The sequence below is a fragment of the Atractosteus spatula genome, chromosome 20, assembly GCF_055471065.1.
Source record: "Atractosteus spatula isolate fAtrSpa1 chromosome 20, fAtrSpa1.hap1, whole genome shotgun sequence".
Taxonomy (NCBI): Eukaryota; Metazoa; Chordata; class Actinopteri; order Semionotiformes; family Lepisosteidae; genus Atractosteus; species Atractosteus spatula.
Window position 1 is genome coordinate 15,457,027 of NC_142725.1, and position 26,646 is coordinate 15,483,672.

A 26,646-nucleotide genomic window follows, 5' to 3' on the forward strand; every position below is an offset into this window, starting at 1 on the left:
TAAAAACAGGGAAGCAGAGGCATGCAGATGAGTGGTTCAGATGTTAAAATGGGGGAAACAAAGTGATGAGGCAACACTTCCAGCTGAGCGTCTCCACTTCTGCTCACCACTGTGTAGCGGAACACAGCAATACTGCAAGGTTGTGAGATCTGTTTGAATCTGAACCAAATCAAGTGCTTTGGAGACCATGTGAGCACGGAATTATGTAATGGTATTTATTTGGGTTAGTGTGGCAAAGGGAAAATCTCCCATTGGCTATGATTAAAAAAAAAAACATGGGTCAGCTTATGCTGAGTGTGGACGTATCCTAAAATAAAACATTTTTTTCCATGAGTCATGCATAGATTGAGCATGACCATACGCGCTTGGAGCAGACCATTTCAAAGAAAACTGTCCGATCATCAACCTCCCTGAACCTGATGTGCCAGGATAACTTTTCATCTTTTGAAGTCCTTTCTCATGAATGAAACAAATATAAGAACGCCACCTCATGTTGTCACCCCTGGGGTGAGGGGATGTGTCCGAAAGTCACGGCTTTGCTGAAGCACATGGACTGCTTTGAGTGAGCTTGCAGTGATAACCTGGGAATATTTCCAGTCTTAGCACGTCATAAGCATTTCTGTTATGGATGCTCAGCCTCTAAAGGCTTTATTGTAGGAAGTGTAACCATGTTTCTGTGGCTGTACTGCACACGATCTGCTGTGTTTAGGGTATCTGCACCATCATGGCCGATGGTAGATATGGAGACGTCTTTAGATAAAATCGATCAGGATGGCGCAGTTTGCTGCTTCACCGCACTGGGGCCCTGGATTGAATTCCAGACAGGGGTTGCTATCTGGTTGTATGTTCTCCTCATGTTTGTTTGTGAGGGTTTCCTCTGGGGGCTCCGGTTTCCTCCAAAATCATACTGGTGGGTAAATTGTCCCTGGTGCGAGTGTACGTGTTTGTGTCTATGTGCCCTGCGATGGACAGGAGTCCTGGCCAGGGTGTGTCCACCTTTTGCCCATTGCTTGCTGGGATAGGCTCCCGCTGTCCCCATGACCCTGAGTTGGATAAAGCAGTTTGAAAATGGATGGATGGAAAATCAATCATTTTGTCTGTGGAAAACTAAAATATGTTATTGAGCGACAGGGAAATGAAAACCTTTCTGGTTCTATGCTCTGTCTGCACAGAATGAAAGAATTCAGAAGTGGAAACTTGATAGTTTTCAATTTGGATCTTTAGGCGTTTCCAGGAATGTCGTCAAGTTGCACATTGAGCCGGAGATGGGCTCAGCCTTTTCCTAGAGGTGAACTGGGTCAGACACGGAAGGATCTCGGAAAGGCGCCGCTGGATCCTGTATTCCACGTGGGGATAACGGGAGGGCTCTGTCCTTCCAGTGGGTAATGGAACAGAGCTTGTTGTCTTGTAGGTCTCTAAGTAACAGTGCCACTGCGGGGCGACGCCGTCCCCTTAGCGTAACACATCACGCTGGTTTGTCATGATAATGAGCCACTCTGCTAGAAATGTTTTTTATTCTTCCCTTCAGTGTGAGTCCCCAAGCTCCAAACCCGCTGCACTTGCTTAACTACCTGTATGTGCTCTGTGCGTGTTCCAGTCTCCAACATAAACAATTTGCTTTTGGACATCTCGTACTTTTCGTTGAGTTGGATTCTCACTGAGGTCTCTTTCTGCTGGTGTCTCAACCAGGATTTGTGTCTTTCCAAATGTGTGTCTTTGCATATCCAAATGCTTCTCTAGATATTCACCTTTTTTCTATTTATTCCTTAACAATACTGTAATATTTAAATGAAGATAGAAATTCTGCGGATGAGAATCTGTACGTTTATTTAATCTAAATCATTTCACCCACTGCTTTGAAAAAATGTGATAATTAAAATTTGAAAACTATAGCTGATAAGTATATTTGATAAGGGGAAATTACACTCTCAATACCTTTGAGTAACAACGACAAACAACAATGCTTATCAGGTAGACAATGTGTTTTGTGTCCTACAAAAAATACATTTCTTAGGCTCCCTTTCCCAGCGCAATGATCATGTGGCTTTAAACTCTGAGAAAGGTCAAAGAGACAGTGGCAACTTCCTTCCTCCTCAGGTCCACAAGACAATATGAAAGGTTACAAACAAGAGCTCAGCTAGTCCACTGGATTGTTAGTAGCTAGATGATCCCATGCAGAAACCGTGATATCGGCTTTGAGACCACAGCTGAGCTGTGTGTTCCAGGCTCCCACCTCATGTCCGCAGTTTCCTATGCACTTCCCTGTAGTCTCCTCTTGTGCCTTCTGGTCTGTGTTTCATTGCTGATTCTGAACAAATGTGCTGGACTGATGTTTCCAGTGCCTTTGAGGACACTGAGTTGTTGAATCAGGTCCCCCTGTAGATTTCTCTGTTTCTTCTCATTTAGCCTGTCAGAGCAGAAGACGCCATTAAAGAAGGAAAATACGCCATTGCTCTTCTCTGGGCTATGTCCACGGTAGAAATGGGCTTTTTGTAATTTATTACACTTCTTCCCCACATGCTGAGTGTTTGTCCACCTCTCGTCTACATTTGATGTATTTATTTCAACCCGTCTGTGTGCCGTTTTTGTTCAGTTTCTGTGACTCCTGACCTATCTAAACCTCTCCAATTTCAAATATCCCTCATCCCTCATCCCACAACCGGGGCTGGTGTGCACAGGCGGAAGATGCAGAGTGGACATTCAGATTCAGCCAAAGCCAACGATGTTCTTTGGTTAGTTGTCTGTCCTGTGACAGCCTGGTGTTCCGTCCAGGGTATCGCCTGCCGGAATAGACTCCCCTGCACCCCCGAATTGGATGGAAAGGTTGGAAAATGGATTTTTGGATGGTTACTTGTCATGATAAGAGCTGACTAGCAAAAGTCAAGAGCACATACTTTGTAAAATTCAGGACATACTGTAGCCCGAAGCCGAGAAGAGTGCACTGTCCGTCCGTGCTAGGCTGAAGTGGTTTAATCCCATCATGCACCGCAAGGCTGATCTGATTTGCAGTTGCATTTCCTTTCTTCAGCCTTTGACAAATCTTCCCAGGAGTTGCACATTTATTTAGAAAGGAAACGTTGCGAGTGGGAAACAGAAAATAACTAATCGTCTCAACGTACATAGGAACAATGTAGGGTTGCTCAGGCAGAACCAGCATGATAAAATGTCGAACGAGTACAAAACTGAATAATGGTTAGATGCAGCTAGCTGTAACCAGAGGGAGAGCTCAGTTCAAAGGGAGCCGTTATTTTAAAGTGTGGAAGACTTCCAAAGTTAGTGTTATTGTTCATTTCTAACTTGGTTTGCTGACATTGTTATCTTAACCTGCTGAAATGACAGGATTTCATGCGAGTTAGATAATCTTGTAACTAGAGGTTAATTTCACTGATATAACCTGAAAGCGATGGTTGGGTAAAAGAAAGTGCGAGTGTGGCAGTATAACAGGTGATCATCCATCTGTCTTCTGGCTGTTTCTTCCAGTACAGGGTTGTGGGGGAGTCGGAGGAACGAGTGCAAGGCAGGATACACCCTGGGCAGGACGCCAGTCCATCGCAGGGCAGACACACAGACATGCTCACACTCACACCAGGGCCATTTTTCCCAAAGCCCAATTACCCCTACCATCATGTCTTTGGACATGCAGCAGTTTTAGCATTAGCCTGTCCAAGGCTTCAGCCCCAGAGTCTGTACTCACCCTCATACAGCTTCTGTGCACTTAGTGCAATAAGGGGAACCTTCGTGTATAATGTAATATAAGTGCATAAGGTCCTTGGCTCAAGTTTGTTGGCTTATAATATGGTGCAGTAGAAGTAAGTTTTCAGTTTATGCAGAAGATATTGATTGTGATTGGATTTTGACTTCGTATTTCACCAATTACACGGCAATAGGGATTTTAGAATATATATATATATTAATATCACTCTACATGCATGCGTATATGCGGAGCAAAAGTGCTTTTACTGCGGTTCAGGAAGTGTTTATATACATATAATATTAAAGTCTCCAGGCAGACTGGCTATTTCCCCCACGAGCCATTTCTCATAGTTACAGCTCGGAACAGCAGATCTGCGATTTATGCGGCTTTTTTTTTTTTTTTTTTTTTTTTTTTGGTGTGCGTCGAACGCTCCCGCTACCGTGCGTGGTGACGCTGCCTGCCGCAAGCGTGGGGTTTCCCAGAGCTCAGTGCAGGGTTACCGCGCCCATCTCTGCTGTTTGATGGCCGGAGGAAGCGATTGAGGAGCCGGAGAGAACCGAGAAAGGAGGAGAAAAAAAAAAAGAAGAGAGTGGCCAAGAGCGAGCCAGTGGAAGAGAGAGCGAGAGCGAGAGAGACGCAGGCAGAGAGAGCGAGAGCGAGGAGAGAGAAAAAGAGAAAGACCAGAAAAAGGGGGTTTTAAAGGAGAAACGAAGAAGGGAACTACCAAAGAAATCCGGTCGCTGAAAAACTACGAAGGCCCTTCGCCGGACACTTAACCTTATCGCAATATATTTGCCTTTGCAGCGGTGAACCCTGCTCCCCCCCCCCCTGTCCGTGTCGCCGGAGCGGGCCGGTGTGTTTGGTCGAGAAGCTGGGCTCGGGGGTTGCGGCTCCTCGGTGCGAGTCTGTGCCCGTCGGCAGTGTCGGAGAGGCGAGATAGAGAAAGAAAGAGAGAGAGAGAAGAGGAGGGCAGCCCGAAATTGTGCGCCGTTCCCAGTCAATGCGATACAAACAACGGACACCCCCGACTGAAGCAAGGTATGGGGTTTGTTTGGTTTTTTTTTGGGGGGGGGGGTAAACGGGGGAAAAAAAAAATTGAGGGATGCCTGGTCCCCGAAGCTGTCGGAAAGGGGTTAATCTGGGGTTGGCAGGCTCGGCGGATCTCCCGGGGGGTGGGTGTAGGTATATGGGGTAGCATCGATGGAAGAAGACTGGGGGGGGGGGGAGGAAGAAGGAAAGAAAGAGAAAGAAAGGAGACCGCTTTCACAACACATTTGGCTAGCTCTAGTTTCCCGAGCTGCATTTCTTTCTTTCTTTCTTTCTTTCTTTCTTCTCCCCCCCCCCCCCCCCCCGGTAAGACGTTGCCTTCTGCGGGGACAGTACGTGGGCTTCACCCCGACTCCGAGAGCTGTGTGCGCGAATGACACACGCCGTTGCGATCGCGTACTTAATGCGTTTTTTTTTCCCTCTCCCTCTTCCCTTCTCCGGGGTGTCTTAAGATTGTGATACGTGAGGATTGTGCTGGGGGTGTGGGGTGGTGGTGGGGGGGGGTAGAGGCAGCGTCTGCTCGGAGGTGCAAACGGCGGGGTTGTTTTTAAGAAAAACAGCTCGGTGGAGCATTAGGAAGGAAATGGTTCGTGCGATTTCCACTGGCGGCGGCTGTAGGCTCGCCCGTGATATTACCGCTGCTGGCAATTTTTTTATTGTGTTGCTACAGTGTTCGCCAGAGAGGCTCGCCAGTGCTTTTATATATATATACACACACACACACCAATAATCTGGCTAATCTGGCTGTATATATATATAAAAAAAAACTCCTCCTCCACCACCACCACCCCCCCCCCCCCCGCCCCGCCTGGGTCCATAGTGACTGCTGTCTGGGTGTGTGCTCTTAAGAAACTAAATCATTGCTGGGCTTTTTCTTGAGAAAGAAAGGGCGGGGGGGGGGGGGGTCGATTAAGTTTTCACCCCCACCCCACCAGCAGCCCACCTCGGTTGGGTCTGGGACCTGTTGGGGACCGGGTGGAAAACCGCCCCCCGAAATGTGCATTTTGGCACAAGGGGGCCGTTTTCAAGACCCGGAGTGATGGATGGTTTCGTGGCGGCGAATGAGAAATTCGGGGGCAGTATCCGACTCCGGGTTTTTGTGGTTCAGAAATCCGAGATGAAGTGCAAACGGGCTTGTTTTGTTTTTTTATTAAGATAAAACCTACCTACCTACCCCCCCCCCGCAGAGAAGTCCCATTTCTCCGTTTTTCTGTGGACGCGTTGGCTGTTGATGTAATATATAAAGCCTGGTTTTGGGGAAAATAATGCGGATCATCTCGGGTTTTTTGCCCCTTTTTGAGGCTTGTGGGGGGGGGGGTGTCGATTTTTTTGCGATTTGTACCATTTGACTGTCTGTTCAGATACAGTGTTGGGGTGTGGGGGGGGAGACTCTCAAGTATGCCATCGTTTATTCAAATTGGCCAGCGCTCCTGTCTCTCAGCTGTCGTTTTTTTTTTTGTCTGGGTCTCTTCGCTTTCATAAGTTTCGGTTGCTACCGATTTTAATTAGCTGGTAATCACGTAATTGGATTGTGTCAATCTCTTTATCTCGGGGGGAGGAGGAGGAGGGGTAGGGGGAAGAGAGAGAAGAGAGACTTTTCCGTGGGGCTGGCGAAATTCTGGGGTGTGCTGCCCTTGTCAACGGGAGTCCTTCGGTGAAACGCTGAAAATAGGAAATACAAGTTATTTAAAATGAGGAAGCTGGGCTGCATCCTCGCAGTTGGCGTGAAAAAAAAAAAAATTAGCAGTTGAACTGGGAGGGGGAATTCTTACGAGCCAGAGAGGAGAGAGAGAGAGAGGCAGCTAACGTTTCGAGAGCAGGGCGGCTTGTCTCCGGAGCCCCGTTGTCGTTGACTTTTCGTCAGATTTGGTGGCGGCCAGCGCGCCCAGGGCTGGGCACACATATATATATACACAAACACACACCAAAAAAAAAAAGCAGGATGTTAAGTGATTTCAAACACAAATGGAAATGATAATCCGTAAATCGCTGGGTCTCGCCTACACCCCCCTCCTCCCTCCTCCCTCCTCCCTCCGCGGTTACCCTTTTTTTTTTTCACCGCCGACCATCGCCGCGTCGTTTGGGCAGTTTTCCGCGTTTTTATTTTCCGATCTTTTCTTTTTTTTTTGGTTTTGCTCCGGGCTTTTTTCTTTTCTTTTCTTTTCCCGGAGAGGGGAGAGAGAGAGAGAGAGAAAGCTGTGGCGACGGCGGAGGCGTCTTCGTTTCGCCCTCTCCCCTCTTGAATGAATGGGCTCCTCTCGTCCGGGCCCTTTGGACAAGATGGCGGCTCGCAGCGCTTTTCCTCTTTCTCTCTCTCTCTCTGCGAGCGCTTCATCCTGCCCTCCGCCGCTTCCCTCGACAGACCGACACGGCCTCCCTCCGCCTTCAGACCGCGCGTTTCGACGATTGGCCCTTTCCCCTCTTTCTTCGTTCAACGCGAAAAGAGTTATTTCATTTTTTTTGTTCTAAATTGAAAAGAAAAAATCGGTCTCGACGGCTCCGTAGTGCGGGGTGGTGGGTAGGCGGATGACACCAGCGGTCCTTTTTTTTTTTTAAAAAAAACAAAATACAGAACCACTTCGGTTGTGATTTGAATCTTGTTTTATTGTATATCTGCTTTTTTTTTCTTGAGGAAAATCCCCTAAACATGATCACTTATTTCTCTGCATTTGTGTGTGTGTGTGTAGCGATTTCTGACTCCCTGTTGTACCGAGGGAAGCTTTTGGTGTTGAGATTTTGGAAAGAAAAAATAAAATGGCTCACAGGCACGTCCTGCTCTCAGATCTGTTGGGGCTTTAAAAATGTTCTGAACTGCCCTTTGCCTTTTCTCCAGTAGTTATAAACTTTTAGTGAATTTAATGGTTTTGCACAGTTAACTGCAAACAATGTAACAAGTATTTTCCAATTGAGGAGGCTCTAATCCTGGCTGCAAACTTTCTTAATGCTTTATTCCAGTGCATTCCAGTCCCTGCACTAATAGTCATCAGTAGCTGTTCTGGTTCCTGTTGCTGTGGGACTTTAACTCCAGTGGTACAAAGCAGTCCGTTTCATTTTAATGTGCTTCAGATTTGACAGCTAACACCCTTTTTTCAGCTGTCTCAGTCATGCCATTCACTGGGTAAAATTAGACTAAGCTTGGCAAGTGACTGCATTGTTTGTATTCTAATTAAATGAATAAAGGTTAAAAGTTTCAGGAATTGGAGAAAAGGCAGAATGATTGTAATACTGCACCACGATTTAATGTTCTTTTTTTAATTGGTAATCGTAGGTCACATGCATTCTCATTTTTTTAATGCAGGTGTCAAATTGGGAAATCAGAATTTGATTTTCAGCATAAATCAGAATAGAACATTATTTCTCTCAGGTGTCGGTGCACACCACCTCGAAGAATCTTTTTGCGGCGGGACACTGTTCTTGGGGAAAACCAGCTTTTCTCCTGTCCTGTGTGTGTACAGACCAGGCCCTTCTGTGGTTGGGTCAGTACCTGTCTGTCTCTCCTGTCCTGTGTGTTTACAGACCAGAGTTAAGAGTTCTTTGCCGCTCATTCCATTTGATTCTGTTTTGAGTCCTCTTAGTATCAGTTTTTTATACATTTGTGTAATTCCTCAAAAGCTAGTTCTGACCTTGCAAGTGCCTGTTTCACATTCTTGTGGCAGATCTGTACGCTTTGGATATTTGGGGAAAAAAAGGCTATAAGTTTACCTTTGAACCAGAAGCAAACTTGACACGCTGTGTGATGTTTGGGGAAGAGATACTCCAGCACTTATGGACCAAGATTGGGTTCCTCTAGGTTTTCAGGCCAGCTGGGCTCATAATGACCCGAATCAGTTTAACTAGGCCAGTTTAACGGCTTTTCCCTGCTCTTTATGTGCTGCTGCTTTAAAGGAAGAGCAGCACACACCAGGCCTACTGGTCCGGACTTTGGGAGCCGCGGTTTTAGGGTAACAGGTTTCCCCCACCCACCATGCACACATCTTTGTGTTGAATCCACACTGTGCCTTCATCAGACCCTAAGGCCACAATAAGCCATTTGGTAAATTTCACCAGTTTATTGGATCGATTCGTTACCAACAGTCTCATCCAGCCATTACTTTAACAAAGCCCACTTATCCCCTTCAGGAACATTGCTGGGAAGCTTGTGCCATTCTCCCTGTCACACAGGTGAGTTCTGGTTGGGCTCTGTCACTCTTCGCTCAGGGCGGTGGACCATCTGTTGGATAGTTTCGGGTGGTGCTTGTTTGGATGCAGTGCATCTCCTGGGAATATCTTGGATACCAGGGACTGAGATGAGGTCAGGCAGTCTTGAGGGATAGTCTGTCCTGTTGACTCTTTGTTTTTGAAGGGAGTACTGATTCTCCACTAAAAATATGGACCAGCAGCTGTGACAGACTTCAGAAGGGTGTCAGCTGTGTTTAGTGTAGTTGAGTTGTCGCTGATGGAGCTGTGGGGACCAGGGTGGCCATCGTTGATGATCCCATCTGTATTGTTACGTCGCCACAACCATATGCATAGTTTTCCAAAGCCAGAACTCCAAAATGGCGGTGATGAAGTGCTCTCTGCTCACGTCCATGTTGCTAATCGATTTGCAGGCTGTAACACGACACTCTTTAAAAGGAGAATTAAACTCCACTGTTACATAGTCCAGGCTGAAAGGAGAATGTACTATTCCTGTTATTTTATAAAAGGGCACAGTAGCACGATTTCTTAGAAATCAGCCATGCATTGGGTTGCTAGAGGAAGCTCTTTTCTCTGTTTTAAGGTCCCAGGTGCATTGATTTACAGAAAACTGACCTTTTTTCCCACTTTTGTTACCACAGTTTGTAAGAGTTGTGGAGCATCAGTGTACTCAAAAGTAAAAACAGCATATTGCCACCTGCTGTAGCACTTTTAAGTACCCAAGAATGGCTACTAGTTTGAATGGCTACTAGTTTGAGTGTCCTGCATCTGTCCTGTCTGACAGTTAAATCTTCCTTTACCTGCCATTTGTCTATAGCTTACTGAGAGTCACAATACGTGACGTTTAATGACATGCTAGGCCTGTGCAGTATGTTACAGTTTAAGCTTGACAGTCTTGAATATAAAGACATTCATGTTTTTTTTTGTATTAACTATGCGGATCTTTTAAAAACTGCAATGTCTTTTCATTTTTTTGAAATTATACCTTGTGCCACTCTGGACCACTTATCTTTTCTTTAAGATATGAAGGGTGATTTTTAAATAATACTTTCCAGGAATTCAAATCTATTATCAGAGGAAGTAACTGGAAGATCTGCATGTGACAGGTGGAATCAAATCATAGTTGAGTGATACAGTGCACAGTTTCCTTTCCTGTGTTATGTACATTGTGTACAGCAATTTTTGTGTAAATCAAATTTAACTTTTCTGGACCCTGGCATTCTCCTGTTTTTTTCTGTTTTCTGAGAGAGTATGCATGGGATTAATTCTTACTGTATGTAGATTTCAGCTTTTCGGATTACAGGCTTGGTCAGAGATAGGACTAGTTTTCGTCTTTCCCATGATCCTGCTCTAGCCTTGTGGGATTCTGCGTAATGCCATCACACTAAAGCCCTAATTTGTTTTATGTCTGGCTGTGGGGATTGAGGTCCTTTGCTTTCTAAGTTGTCACCATTGCTATACCTTTTCCAAAACCATTCTGAATGCATTACAGTTTTGAATAGGAGGGAGGTAGTCTGACTTTAATTGTGATCTTGTTTGTGTAGCATCCTTGTACAGGACTTGTGGTTTTTAACTAGATTTGTATGTGGGGTCTGGGAGGTAAATGAAGAGTTCAGTGGCGAACACGAATTGGCATTTCTGTGATTTTGGAGTATTGCCGCTGAGTCCTGTCTTTCTGGCGAGTCAGGCTGACGGAACATGGGTTGACCCTGTAAAGCTCTGCTTCACATAGCCACCTTTAATGGGAGGATGTGGTGGTGATTAATGCATTTGTAAAAGGATGCTTTGCAGCTGGCTTTTGATAGAAAGAAGAAAACAATGAGAGGTATGTTGTCAAGCAGAGAACCATGATTCTTCTGTCAGCCCATGAAGAAGCATGCTTTTAAGAGGTGTGAATTATGATATTTCTGTCAAAGCCTTGGTCAGTCTCTTGAAGTTCACTTAAATAGTTCTTGAATCCTTGTCACCTAATGTGTGACTCTCCACTTTGGGCAATAATATGATATATGGCATGATTTTAATGACTATTATCAGTAAATAATTCAAAAGCATTGTCTGCTGTATTTTTTTTAAATTGAGAAGTACCTTCCATTGTTCCTGTGGTCAAGTGTGCTGAAGCTGCTGCTTCTAATGGTGCCTCTTTATTGGAAGATAAAGGATGTGAGGTTTATAATTGTGCATGAAATGTATCTCAGCAGTGTGGTGTCCATCAGTTACATTTCTGGAAGTCGGGAAGTGGCTGTGACTAAATGAAGGTGGTTATATAAACCTCTTGCTAATGCAGATTAGGTATGAATGGGGCTATTTTACTCTGCTCAGTATTTTCAGTTATTTGTGTCAAATATCCTGATTCTCTAAGGTATGGCTATTGGGAATATGTTGGTCCTCTGTATAGTGTATCCTGGAATGTTCACTGGCCTTTTGGAATTAGCTTGGCATTTCTGCAGGGTCTGAGTTATTTATAATAAGGAATCAAGAAAAGTTTAAGATTTTAAAGTTAAGCATGGTCAATTGTAAGCTGTTGTGGCATTCATAATTGGTATTGGGTAGGGTTCAGCACTATTGTACATCATTCTGGTAATTGTCTTGATATTTTCATGATTTGGAAGGGGAAATACTATAATATATTCGTGTAATCTCCTTTATAGTGGTGGTTTTCAGTGTAGGCTTTCTTATATCTTCTCTTTAGTACTAATTCCCTTTTACTTTAGCAATTCCAATCTTTGTTCTGGTAAGAACTTTCTGCTAAGCCTTCTGAATTGTCTTGCTTCATTGGTACTGATCAGATGGTAATTGATACTGTGCTTTGGATAGGTATCTACATTATTTTGGCTCACTGAATTTATATAGTTATTTTTATCACCTGGTTTATACAGTAGATGTTACCCTGCTGTTTAATAACCAGAACCCTTTAGAAACCTGCTATTGTAACCAGTGAAATCACCAGATACGTGCGGACATATTGAGTAATATTCAATATCCCCTCTTGTTCATTCCCAGTAGTTCCAAGACTGCTGAGCGGTGGTGCTCTACCGTGCAGCTGCTGTTTGCATTGCTTGGTTGTGTTGCGGCATTTCACCGGCTTTATTCTTGCTACAAAATCTTCCCATCCAGTCATGACATAAAAAAAGATTTCTAAAGATGAATGAAAGAAGAGATCTATTAGCACAGGAGCCGGAGCAATAAGATGAATGGAATAAGGGAAAAGGAGTGATGGAGAGAGACTTCGGGGTGGGGACTTCAACACTTTACAATATTAAGGCAAAATTGTCCAAGTTGTTAAATCTGCTATGGTTTCAGAAACTAAAGAAAATTCAAAATAATCTATAGAAGTGCCAAAGATGTTCATGTTTTGCTTACATTTCCATACTGGGAATCATTTTTATAGTGTACTGCGTTCATGTGGAAATATAGGCTAATATTATGAGACATATTGTCCACACCTAAGAACAGAGCTTTTGCATGTTTTCTTGGTTTTGGTATCTTGCTGTTTTTTTATTTTGTAGAATTTTGTTCAGGAACAGAGTACCTTTCCAAGACACAGCAGATGTACTAGTTATCTGTTAATATGGATGTGGCAAACCCACTACCAGTTACCCGGAACTTAACATTGGACAACTTAAATGCCAAGAAGGCTCTACTAAATCGAGTAATTTGCCAAAAACGCTGTATGGTAAAGCTTGTGATTTATTTCACGTTTCAAGGTGTGTTTTAATTATTTTCTTTGTGCAGATTCCCTTGTGAACACTTTAGGGCTGGGTTCTCACTTGAGCTCAGCGATTTTGCACACAGACAGCAATTAAATGTGATGTCAGGCTGATATAAATATTAGCGTGTAGTCAAGATGGACCAGTAAATATTTTCATTTGCACAGGCAGCTAATTTTTCCTTCTTTGTGGGTTAATGATTTAACTAACATTGGATGTTACTTATGGTCCAAGGAAGGCCAATTAACAGATGCGCTTGTGATGTTAGTGTGTGACAAGAAACAAATTTAAACAGAAATAAAAGGAAGGATCTGTCTATATAGGTGTGGCAGTATTGTCTCTGGGTCGGGTTTTGGGTAAGAGTGATCTGCTTTATAGTACACACTCCATTCCATTGAACGTATCCGATTTTTAAAATTGTAGTCTTAATGGATCAGAACAAAGCTGATGCTCACTTAGCGATGGTTAGCTTCATGGTTCAATGCTTTTCAAGATTTGGGGCTCCAGAGATTGTCAGCTCTTGTTCGCTTGTAAATTTTCACTGCTTGGTCTCCTGCTTGAATGATTTGAAGGTCCAGGTAATTAAAGGGTTTAAAGTTTTAATTGTCCATTTCAGACAAAAATGTAACCTTGTTTTGACTAGCTCTCATGGCGTTGGTGAAATGGGGACAGGTTAATTATGGATTCCTAAGTGCAGCCAAGGTTTCTTAGGTTATGAACCAGTGCACTAAGCGGCTCTTTAATTCCTGACAGTGCCTGGCAATATTAGTTGCCACTTTTGTACTAAAAAGTGTTATTACAGTGTCTGCAATACTGATCAACCAGCCTCTTTGCAGCATTTGAGAACATTTGTTGTAGACTTTAGTTTAAAAGCCAGATTGAGATGATTTGTGCTTTTGTAAGCGGAATAATTAGCATTTCCTAAAATAGTATCTATGTGAAATTTATGAATGAATTTTTTAGTGACCTTGATTTGATAGGTACCAATCATAAAGTCTTTATGGGTGTGGAACCATAATGGCTTTTCTCAGACCCCTGGTTAGCACGGTAAATTGGTTTGTGGCAGGTCCCTGCAATATTTAGAACAGGGGTTCCCAACTCTGGTCCAGAATGCGGGAGTGATTTCTTTTAACAATGGCCTACTCTCATTTATAACCTTTCTTATGTCCCCCTAGGTTATAAACAGCTCACCTGGGAGAAGAGTTACATTGATCCAATTATGGTTTAACCCAACCTGTTTATCCCATCTTCACAGCCTTGAGCTGGTGGCAATTTAAAGCAACATAACAAAACCTGCTGGGTCTTGGCCACTAAGGTCTGGATCTGGGAGCCCCTTATCTAGTTGTAAGGCTTTCAAGCTGAACAGCTTGTCAAGATGGATTTAAAGCAGAGAGAGCTATAGCCAGAAGTGGAGACGCTTGAATTTGAGAAACTGAAATTTGCTAAATAACATACAGTACATGGAGAAATGATGTTAATGATCACAGAAAACATTTGGATTTGACTCGGCTGTGAAGCTAGTGTTTTAACTTGTGACCTGAATGTTGTGGTATACTAGGTCACAGACAAGTAGGTCTAGACCACAGAATGTCTGCGTTCAAGCCCTGTGACCTTCCACAATGCCCTTTTCAGAACATATGGATCTCTGTCCATTCACTCTTGAGGACACCAGTACGTGTATTTTGTGCTGCTGATAGATGGGGCAACCCAGTTGTTTGTCTGGGATGTATACTGCTGTTACAGCCGACTGAGATTAATAACTTTGTTGTTTGCAAGTCAATCACTGTGGTTAAAAAGGATGAGTGTCCTTTTGCCCACAAGGGTAGGATGACGGCAAAATCTACTAAAAATATTTTACGTTATGAAACCATAAGGTTCGATTACAGAGATGATGCTTTTACTGAAAAGAGAACTTCCAAAGCCTTTTCAGAGTGATCAGGTTTCTTTGTGTGCTTATACATTATATTTTCTGTCTTTAGATGGTGACTAGAACATCTTGTGGTGATTGAATTTTCTGTGTTAAGGGGAATAAAGGTAGCCTAATAAACCCTAATAAAAGTGCTCTCACCGAATTACTGACTATTTTTGTTGTGGTTGCTCCTGATCAGTCTTTTTGTACTTTTGTGTATTCCCAGATTTATTTGTGGAAACGCTTTCAAATGTGAGTTGTACAATATTACAAGCTAATGTATGCTTCCTGTTCACCACCTGAATGAAAATCCACTGCTTCTCTACACATACACACACAGGTATATTAAGGACGTCTGCTTTGAATACGCAAAGCAAATGGCAATGAAACAGTAATTTCTAGAATGGTACACTAGCTTTCTGTGCTGTGTAGTGTCAACTGAACATTGTTTTGCATGCAAAGCTCCAAAGCTCCTGCTTTGAATAAAGGTTTTACTCTCCATTTACATTTGGATTCAGGAGTTGACTGTCAAGGGGAGAATGTCCAAACCCGATCTTTTGTTTTTTATATGGGTAGGAAGAAACCAGAGGACATGGAATTGGAATGATTAGTTTTCGCCGATTCTTCCATTTTCACTTTTTTTAATGGGAATGGAGTGGGATTTTTGTTTAAGTTTTAAAATGTGGTCCACTTTAAAGTTAAACAGCTTATAACTCCATGAAGCGTTGCTGCAGATTTGCAACGGAATCGCAGCATATAGTTACAGGGCTGTTAAGTTTTTAACAGGAAAAAGCCTCCTCACTTAAAACAAAAAGGCAAAGAAAATGATTTAGATTCTTCTGTGATTTTTGTGGCATCTCTTGTTATTTGGGAGCTTTTAATTTCTCAGATTTGGAAGGTGGTTCTTTCTTGCACTTGTGTACTTTCCAGCCACTCCAGCGTAGCCTTTTTTTGTAGTGAGTGGGTAGAAGGCACAGGTGACTAAGATGAGATCCCAGCAGAAGGGTGAGATTGTAGCGATGAGCTGAAATGGGTCTGTTTAGGTTTATTGACAGGTTTATTTAGCATAGTCTTAGAAAAATGACAAGCAAAGCCTGACAGTGCTGATGATTCAGTGTGCTATAGTATAAACCTGGCTGTGTTTTGGTTGCAAACTTAACTCTCTTACATGTTTCTGTTCATTACAAGTTTAGCACCTTGCTATGGCCTATATCCGTGCATGGCGGTGATTGTGTTCAGAATGGCTGACAATTTACTGAGTTAGTCTTGCCTCTGCTGTGTCATCCCTGCAATAATGGTGCTTAGAGCCGAGATCTCCACTTCCTGTCATTGATAGCCGTATTCCGATATGTTTTTGCGGCCTCTCTGAAGCTGTCAGCAGATGTAAGAAATGGTCCAATTGGGATGTTAAAATGAATCAAAGCTCAAACTGCTTTACATTTAACTGTAGGGGTCAGCTTTTCAGATAGTTGACCTCAGGGTCCAGGACTGGGGGTCATTCAAGAGGTGGGCGTCAGTATGTTTTCTGAGGCACATGCCTGCGTTCATTCGCAGTATGGTGGCAGGTCCTTGGCCTCTTCTACCAGTTTCACATTACCTGGGGTGACATCTGCAAAACACGGGTCTCTGTTCGTTCTGTCTGTGATTGGGGATCTCACTGAAAAAGTGTTTTGGAAATGCAAACGGTTGACTTTCAAAGTGTGCTGGAGCCTCTGTTCGATTTGCACAGGAAGGTATGGAATGTCCCATGGCAAGTCGGAGAATGCAGTTACACAAGGCAGTCATCATTCCTTTGTGTGAATTTCAAAAGCTTTTCAGTGGGTTTGTTCCTCCATTTTTATTTCTACCACCTTAAAAATGTCTTCCTCTTGTCCCCTGCCTGCCCCTAAGTTTGTCATACACAAATATTGTGGAGTTTTACCAGGCATGGATCCCTCAGATAAGCTGTCTTTTATATAGTTTCAGTCCAAAATGTCTTGTTCCAGTTAATTTTTTTTGAGCCGTTGTTAGCTGTTAAGTTTATGGGTAATTCCCTGCTGGCCATCTTTGCTTCAGGTTTTCCTTTTTGCTCCCAAACACTATCTTAACGGATTAATCCTGGAGAATGAATCAGAGAAATTGCAATTAAATTGCAAAATCAAAGAACAAGTTCAGGCTCCTCATGTAAACCTGTTTTTATCAACACAATGAAATTCAATAGAAAACAGCTCCTCCTGTTTGGGGCAATCGGTGAGATGCAGAGAGAGCCATCGGAAACATTGGTGGGCTGGTTGAACTTTCCTGGCAAATGGGAGTATGTATGTACAGTCATGTCAGAACTATGTATTAATGCTGTGTGTGCAGGGCTTCAGACATGATGAGCATTTTTTTCATCCATTTCTTCACATGGGACTGAATTATACATATTTTGTCATTTTAATGTGTAGAATTACTTTAAGAATTTTTTTTGTACATAAAGCAAGTTCCGTCCTCGTTCCAATCTGTGTTCTGACCCTGGGACTGACAGAAATGCAAGGGAAAATGGTATCTTGTTTATAAATAGATTCTATATAGTCTTCCTATTACCCCTTGGCATTACCTCTGTCCTGAGGCTTTTGAAAATGTTTTTAAATCTCCCAATCATATCTTACCCTCAAGCTGTGACCTGCTGAATTAAATTAAGATTGCTGCCTTAACATAAAAGGGAGTGTGCTTCCTCCCTTTTTAATGGATTTTGAAATCTTGTTAATGCTGCCCTATGATGTGCAGGTTAAAGTAATATGCATTTTCTTAGGGAGGGACTACAATACACACATCTTTAATGTATGTTGTAAGAACAGCTCTCTTTGGATCTGTCTTCCGATTACTTAAATCTGGTCTTGCACAGCGTCGCTGCTTTTACTTTTCTAATTAGGATTGGCCTCATCTTATCCTTGCGGACAGGTGGCTGTCATTTCCATTGAACACTAAATCAAGGTCAAGTCCGTTTTGGCTTCAGATCCCGTATGAAAGTACTCGAGATGTAGCACAGCACATTGGTGCACATTCTGTGTAATGTGTTGTGGCATTTAATTGCAAAGGCTAACATATGATTGACTTTGTACACACTGAGGAAGGTTTTCCTCAATTCCAGTAGCACCTCCCCATTTTTCCAGCTCTCATGTTAAGAACATGCCAGCCCCGGCAGATGTGCCTTCCTATTGCAGAAGAGCATATTGACACCCAGCAGTCTTTCTTTACCACCTACAGCATGCACCGTAGGCACTATATTTTTGGCAGCAAAGTTGAGATTTAAAAATAGAATACTGTTGTCGATGGTGGCAATACAGAAATACTTTGTCCCTATGGAGTTATCAGGCTTCAGTCACCAGTGAAAGGGTTTTTTTTTGTACTTGGAAGAAATCTTTTTCTGCAAAGAACTGATCGTGTTTCTTGGGATTTTAAGAATCTTTGGCGCAGCGTTTCAACATATCTAGAAATAGTTCCCATTAGATTGAAATTTTAACAAACGCCTTTTGTAGTCTTGTACACTGTTAATTTACCTTTTCCATTGAATGTTACATAAGTAAGCTTTTTTTGTATGAGCCATAAACACTGCAAGGCCTTTGGTTTGCAAATGTAACTTATTTAGAAGCTTACACAGGAGTAGCTGAGAACACCATGTTTTAAATGGAAACTGATTTCATGCTCTCATGAAAGTATACAGTTTATTTTTTAGTTTTGTTTCCAAAATTGAGTTTTCAGTCTAACTGAATTTCATCCAGGTTCATTGGATACTAATAACAGTTGCTTGTCAAGATTAAAAAAGGAGTGTTTTTACGCATTTCTGGCTATTTAGAAAGTGCTCAGTCAAGAAACAATGCATTCTTGCTTCAGAATACTGAATTCATACCTTGAATCTTTGCAGTGTTTCGGTGCATATCACAAATGTCCCTTTTCAATAAAATACATAAGAATATTAAGATACAATTATGCTGATCTTCAGAATCTTTGTACTAGAGATTGTCAATATGTTGTGCCAATATGCATATTAATTGTACTTTACAGTTTAGTTTACAATATTGCTCAACTCTAGTACAGGATTTGAGACTTGTCAGTGCCAGTCAGTGTTAATAACTGGTATGATTAATAGTTGAGATACAGCTTTTCAGTGGTGTCCTTAATTTGACTAAAAGAGTACCACATTTGACATACTGATAGTTTTTGGAAGAAAACTCATGGCAAAATTAGGTTTTATGTGCTTGAGTAGAAATCTTGTGAAATGTGGGCTTTATTAAACTGCCTTATTTTACAATATCTGATTTAATCCAATGAAACGTTCAGATTGCCAAGAGTGTGCTCACTGTGAACCACATGATGGACTGTTAGTAGTTGAATATTGTCTTGAAAGGAAAGATTCGGCTTTCCTTCATCTTTCTAGTGGAAGAATGATCTCCAGTGCAGAGCACTAGAGTTAATGCTGGCTTGCAGTGGGTTAATACTGTAGTTCAGGGGTTGGATGTAGATTGTGTTGATATGGCTGTCTTCCAGCCAGTGCCAGTGACATTTAAAGCCATGGATTTTTTTTTTAACAGGAAAGGTTAAGGCTTTTTCCTGTTGTAGAAAAGGACCTAAAACAATCTTGATGTGATGTCAGCACAGATATCTAGTGAAATAAATGCTGCTTACCTTACTAATCATGGCCCATGCTTAAGTGTAACCACAGAAACTGTTAGGCCAAATGCTTGTTGAAGTGTGCCCACTGGCCTTTTTTTCTGATATTGCCACTTTATTGACAGATGTCTTAAACAGGGCAGAAGCTGTTTGGTTGAATGGGCATGTTAAAGCTACACACAGTTCATCCAGGAAAATGATGGGCTTTTGTAAATACATTTAAAAAAACATCTCCATTATGAACTTAATAAAGCATCTTTTGTGTTTTGATGTTTGGTGTTTTGGATGTTTCCCCAAGCTTTTTCAGTTTTTGTTATTTTATACGTTGGCCTTTTGCTATTTAATAAGAGGAAAAATAAATCAAACCTGCGTTTTTATCTGCCTTGTTTGTAACCACAGCTGCCCTGTGGACAATAAATCTTCTGATCCCTCTCCATATGCCACCCAGTGGAGGTTTAGTAAAATATACACCTAATTGAACCACAAAAAGAGCTTTGTTTCTTGATCCAGATTGTGTTCAATTTTGTTGAAAGACCTGGGATTTTACCAGCTTGTTGCGTTATCCCTGTTGTACATTACAACCTTCTGCCAGCGGATGGGATCACAAAGCTTTCCTGCAGGCCTAATTCCTGGAAAGGCAGTGATAACACAAGCCGAGGGCAAATTATCTTCAATTTCTGGAGTCTTCCTGAGAAGAAACATCGTATTTTCCAAGTCACTTATTCTCATTGCCCTTTGGGTTGATTTTATTTTTTGCAAGTGTGTAGACAGTGGTTGTGTTCCAGTATTTGGTGATTTCTTCCAGTTAGGAATTTTGCTCTTCTTTAAATGGATTGCAGCTGGAGGTTCATGCAGGTGCAGCAATTTTCATCTCTTAACTTCACACATTGTTGATGTTAGGATGGCCTACATATAGTTTAAGAACTAATGGTCCTATAGCTCTGTCTTTTCATATGCTCACAAATAGCTTGCCTCCATATTGAGAGGTATGGTATTTTGTCTTCGTTTACAGTCTTAGTTCCTGTTTAGATTTTTTTTTTACACAAAGGGGTTGAATGATTCATATGTACATTTTTGTGCAGGTCTTTGTGGCTGTTTTTAAGTGAGTTTGTTGTTTTTCAACATTGGTGAAAGTCATTCTTGCAGTGTACTTGGTGCCACCTTAATACGCGTTCTGGGTTATCGTGCGTATGAATTATTTAAAGGAAGAAAAGCCATCAGAATTTAAGGATGCTGGTGGATAATGTGCTTTTTGTTGGAGCATGTGGCTTGTGCTTGCTGCTCCTGCATTTGCCTGTTGGGGGCTGTTGAATACAGGGCTCAGCTGCCTGTGTGACCGCACCCTACACAACATTACTGCTCAGCCTCATAGACCTGGGGGGTTCAGTCAGCAGAAACCCAGGCAGATGTAATCTGTTACAGCTCATCTGCTACTTAAAATACAAGCCTTACAGGTGAATACTGGAAAACTGCTGAATTTTATGCATTGATATAACTTGGGAATGTCAGTAATTCGTTGTTTGTGGCTAGTGTCAGAAATTGTTTATACTGTTTAAGTGTGGCTATATATTCCAAGTTGTGAAACTGGTCATCACATTGCATTGTATTCTAAAAATCTGGAATAAAGGTTCAGGGAAGAGTTTACAGCTATTAATGAAGAGCTGTTACCTTTTCAGTTAGAAATAAAGAAATATTTTATATGTTATACATGCCATTGTTCATAAAGCTTTTGCGTTTTTATAATATGGCTTTACAGATATAAAACCTTTTGTATTTCTCTTTGAAATTCATATTCCTTCTTGGCTACTCTTTTCATTTGCAGACAGTATTGTCGATTTTTTAAAATAGTTTCAATAGACTGTTCTGTTGCACAAAAGTTTTGGAGATGACCAACTTTACCCAAATTTGTGCAGTACCATGTTTCAGCATCCAATATAGCACAATAGACATGCATAAATTCTTTTGTTCTTTTCTGTGAAGAGACAGTATAATTAGCTTTTTCCTCTCTTCTCCGTCTAATGCATTTTAACCAGCAGCTGCATGTGTGCTAATTGCTAAGCCTTGCTTTCCCTGTCAGATCGTTTGAGAAATGTAGGAACTTGAGTATTGAGAAGGTTCGGAGTTGGTTTTGCCTACTGCTGCACTGTTATATTTTTTCCACTCTTTTTTTCTTTCCATCTGCCTCAGACACAGGAGCTGCTTTTGTTAATGCAGTTTTTCCTTTGGGATCAGGAAAAAGCTATTGTCATCCAGCTGCTAACCCCAACCCCAGCACACATACACACTCCTCCTCCCCAGCAGGAAGTAGAGAGTCAGTCCTCAGCTGCCAAAACTCCATTATCTAGCCATTCCCTCAGAGCCATGCTAATGTATCAACAGAGTTCTTTAGGTGGCTTGTTAGGAATTGCTGGAGTATGGATGTGGTGGAGGTTGGAGTAGTGAACTAGAGAACAAATCGCTTCAGGTTACTGCTCATAATCAGAACGACAACCTGCCTGAGGCTCAGTCTTTACAAACAGTAAGAGTAACCCTTCACCTGCAGTGTTAAGTGGATATGTCTGGCTAATCCATGGTGCAGTATTTTCCTGATTATAAGGGCCTACATGTTGTAGTGGAGCTCTTAACTCTTCTGATACAGGAGGTGCTCCTGGTCTGCTATTTTCTGGGTTAGCTTCAAGAGGAAGCTTGCCTCACCTGCTAAAACAGCTTTGTTATTGCAGTGCTTGTGGTGATTATTGTAGTACAGTAGATTCCATTCTGTCATAAAACAGTTCCTGTTATAGACAGGCGTTAAGGAAGAACCATAGGCATAATAGGAACTTATGTCAGTCTTTGCCCCCTACTTGTTAAAGGTATAACTTTTGGATTGTATTGAGAGCATGTCCGCATTGAATGATAAACAACAGATGCCTTTATAAAAGGGTTGTGGGGCGGATAAGTAACTCTGTCACTGGATGACCACAGCTTGGAGGGTGACTGGATGTTTTATCTGGTTTTCAAAGCTGTTCTGTGCTAGAACCCAGCATCTAGGGCTTTTAATAAATGGCTTCCAGCAACTTCTCATCGTCGGTGCTCCTCATATAAGCCTCATTGTGACCTCTGCGGGTTCTAGTGTTTCAGTGATTGTTTTACATGCTTCACTTATTCAAGGCACTTAAGCATTTCACATATGGACAGTAATAAAGGCTATGTGCAGGCCTGTTTACTTAAGCTAAACCCTAATATTTTTATATTGGCTAAACCCATGGTATTTTTTAATATTTGCGGTTCCTGAGCACCTCGACTTAAAAGCACATTGCTGTTATGTTGCAGTGCTGCAGTGTAATAGTCTTAACTATATAGGTTAAGTAAAGGGTTTCCTTCTTTTATACTTGCCAATTTACTAGTTTTATCAAATGCAAAACAACGCAATGACAGATTTTTGTTTACCCTTGAGTTATTCATTTGTTTGAGGCTTTTATCCTAAGCAATGGCATTAGTACCCATTTGTATAGCTGGGTGTTTTACTGGATGAATAAAGTACCTTGCTCAAGGGTACATTAAGATTTCCAGTTAAAGGTCTAGAGCCTAACCCGCTGCTGCACACTGGCGCTTCATGTGTCATGTAAACATCCATCCGTTTTCCAGCTGCTTCATCCAGTTCAGGGTCGTGGGGGAGTCCATCACAGGGCACACAGACACAAACATACACAGACTCGCACCAGGACCAACTTTCCCAGCAGCCAGTTAATGCTACCAGTAAGGCTTTAGACTGTGGGAGGAAACCAGAGCACCTGGCGGAAACCCATGCAAACATGGGGAGAACATACCACCTCCACACAGGTAGAACCCCAGGTCAGGAATCGAACCCAGGTCCCCAGCGCTGCAGGGCAGCAACGCTAACTACAGCACCACCATGCCATTTATTTAGATGCAAATGTATAATTTCCAGCAGTGTATCACCTGATATCCCTCAAATCGTCTGGAATTAGCTGCACTTTTAAGGTTAAGCAAAGCCTTTAGAATATGGCCCAAACAAGATTTGTATTTTTAAAACCTGTTGTTTTATAATGGTAAAACAGTATAAAAGATACAAGTCATCTGCATATTCTAAAAAAACACTGAGCAAAACGGAGATCATTAATGCTGATGTGCTCCATTGCTGAAATGTATCGGGTACCTTTGAGGATTGTAAAATGTTATCCAGGTTCCCAGGAGTGTCTGGAGGTAAAAACATTCAGCTGGTATTTAGTTTTGGGTGGAAAAAAGTAGTCTGGATGAAATGAGCATCAATTCCTTTTTATATTGCATCCTTTCTTGTCTGGACTATAAAACTGTATCTGTACTTTGCCAATGTGAACATCCACAAAGTTTGCCAAAAAGGGGGGAAGCCATTCTGGGCATTTAGATTAGAACCTGTTAAGTTAAAGAGCCCATCTCTACAGTTAACTTTTTACATGAGCAAAACCCATTAGTACCATAATGCTAGTGAGCTTGTCAGCTGGGCTAGTTGCCACCTCTGTCGTTCAAAACATTTTGTATCTTGACTGTTTCGGATATTTTATTCTATATTGCAAAATGCTGCATTACTGTTCTGTTAAGAATTAGAACATTTGTTTATTCCAACATCTTGAAATGTGGAAAGATAACACCTTACAGCCTTTACTTCGCATGTGTTAAATTATTATGGTTTTCGTAAAGCAGCTTTGTAGCCAGCGCAATACTTTCTACTGGAGCCCTACAGACAACTGATCCTTCAAGTGCAGCAGACTTGTCTTTTTGTGTGCTCATGTAGGTAAGCCCCTTTGAAGGGAGAGAGGGGAAGGGTGTGGGTCTCTTGAGTGCTGATAAATATTATATATATTGTTTTCTGGACAGAGCACTTGGCTGAAGCATGCACGCTACCCTTTTCAAAACACAAGGGAATTCACTTGTAGGGTGTGTGTATATGAATCACTAAAAAGAAAATGTGTGATTTCAATGAAATGTCACAGTGGCTTTTGTATTATTTGTGAGGAAGAGAATGTGGTTCTGCAAGGTTAGCAATGGCACGCCTCTTGCTTTCTTTACGAGTTGGGTTTTATGATATGCTGAAATAATCTGGACTCTGTCCCCAACTGAAAATCAATACTCCCTTGCTTTTATTCATGTGATGATTTTTAGGGGAATTTGTTTTAAAAAAGGAGCAGAAATGTCATGAGTGCATTAGCAAACCTTAGGTGTGGCTGATTCATTCTCCCTTGTCTGAGGCCCCCCTCCCCCCCCAGGGGATACAGCTGCCTGTGAAATGCTGTTTTCTATTCAGCCTGAAAATTGGAGAGATACAAAGAGGAAGTGGGACACTGGTTTGGAGAGGGGCTTGCAGCACTAAAAGGAGCCTCAGATTTCTTGAATGCAGAATCATTATTAGAGGTGAGTGCTCCTGTGTTTTCTTTATGGAAAACGAAAATCATATTTGCAAGAACACTGTAGCGTCTCTTGATGTTACTGTGTCCTCCTTTATCAGTCATTGGCTTTATTCCAAAAATGCAGTGTTACATATTCATTCTTCAAAGGAAGGGTTTAATCTTTTTTGTTTTTGCCTCATGTTGGGCTAAGTACGCCAGTGTGATTGGGTGACAGGGCTCGTGCTTTGGAAGTGGTTGGACCCCTCTTAATGATTTTATTGGCTGTGCAAATGTCGGCAACAGGGACAAGCTTGTATGAATTCTAAACTTGAATTCATTGTCAGTAATCAATAAAGCAAATGTATCATAACTGGTAACAGGTATTGTTTTGTAGTTTGGGAACATAAGCACATTTGTCTGATGTAAGCAGTATTCCTCAGGTGGGCTTACTGTGGAGAACTGCAGCACTGCTGATGAAACATTAGTAAGCCTGAAGGTGAAGTAACCATAGTTATAAAATATAATGTATACGGCTTTTCCAGCCAGGTGGTTCATAAATCGTTGTTCACCACATATAGTTATATTGGATCATGTGTTCATATGATTAAACAGATTTTAATTTTTTTTTCTTTGTGGAGCTACAGTAGTGATTTGGAAATACCTGGGTAAATGAGGGGCACAGAGTATATTGAACGCAAGGGCTTTCGCACAGCACAGTAAGGGCCATGTAGAGAAATTTTAGACCCGCCTGGTTATTGTATGATTATGGCTAACATGGCTGTAAGCTAAGACCTCAGTGACAGTGATAGAGGGTAGTGGTTGGGGAGTGTTTGACAGGAATTTCATTGTACCAAGATGGCTCAACTTGATGTTTTATGAACAAAGGTTTCTAAGGCGATGTCAGCAGGGAGCTCTGTGGGAAAGACGTCTTTCGACAAAGGGCACCAGTGGGTGGAGGCTCAGTTCCAGGACGGTGGTAGCTGTACATTAATTTGAATTATAAGGCAAAACATGTGAGCAGCTGCAGATCAACTGACTGCAAATTTCAACCTGGGGCACAAGCAACCAGATTCATCAGAAACAGTCTGCAGACAACTACGCAGATGGGTTGCAGTGCTCAATCAGTGCACTCATCTCACCTGGCAGTGCATGTTGGTTGCACTCATTTCCTAGGAAGGCAGGCTCAATGCTAATGGTTACTTAGTGTTACTGGGTGATCATTTTCACTATGATGCAGCTTCTCTTTCCTACTGAGAGAGGTATCTTACAGGAAAACTGTGTGCCCATCCACAAAGCCTTTGTAGTTTATTTGATAGGGTTAACATCAGTGTGTTGCTCATGTCATGGCCTTCTCAGTCACCAGATGTGAACCCAGCTGAGCTTTTGTGGGATAATCTGGAACAATGCTCTAGACAGCATTTTCCACCTGCATTGTGAGTCATGAGTTGATTGACTTTCTTTTGGAAGAATGGTGCTGCATCCCCTCTGCAGAATACTGGATGCTCATAGACTCTATGCAGTGGTGTAAACAGGCTGTATTGGCGGACCAACCTTATTATGGTGGACATCCTATTAAGTGACTTTTTTACCATAATCTTTTTTTGTCTGTTAACAGTATATAACATACATATGTAGCATTGAGAGGAGGTTGAACAAAAAAGTAGAGGTTGAAATATAAAGGCTTTTAGATTGTTTTAAGTAGATTCTAAAATCTGTTTGCCTTTACATTTTTACCTGCTGCTGTTCACCTTACCTGCTGCTGAGGTGGGCTGGAAGTGACGATGGCAAGGATACTGCTGGTTGAACTGGGTGAGCAGCTGACTGACCTATATATGTTTTCACTGAGAAATTACTCATGACTGAATAATACAAGTAATAAATCAAAGAATTCAGGGCATGTAGAAGCAAAAGAAAAGAAAGTGTCTCTTGGCTTGTTTTCTGTTAATTTTGCCTATGTGTGGCGTCTGTCCTGTAGTGTGTGGTACAGTAGGGAGTGAAAGGCGGTAGAGGGCTGGGGCCATACTAACTGGGCTGTGGCACAGGTTTTCGAAGGCAAACGGTGAAACTCTGCTGCATTTTTTTTCCTCATGTGTGTTTCTAATGTTGCTGATTCCA

At 42.0% G+C, this 26,646-nt stretch overlaps 1 protein-coding gene across 1 annotated transcript in view; it reads left to right on the top strand.

The window, feature by feature from the left end:
• Window positions 1-4,164: 4,164 nt before the first annotated feature.
• Window positions 4,165-26,646, top strand: part of gnb1a (guanine nucleotide binding protein (G protein), beta polypeptide 1a) — a 50,137-nt gene continuing 27,655 nt past the window's right edge. The window contains exon 1 of the mRNA XM_088937867.1: window positions 4,165-4,732. The gene's annotated coding sequence lies outside the window, so the exon portion shown is untranslated. The remainder of the gene's footprint in view (window positions 4,733-26,646) is intronic.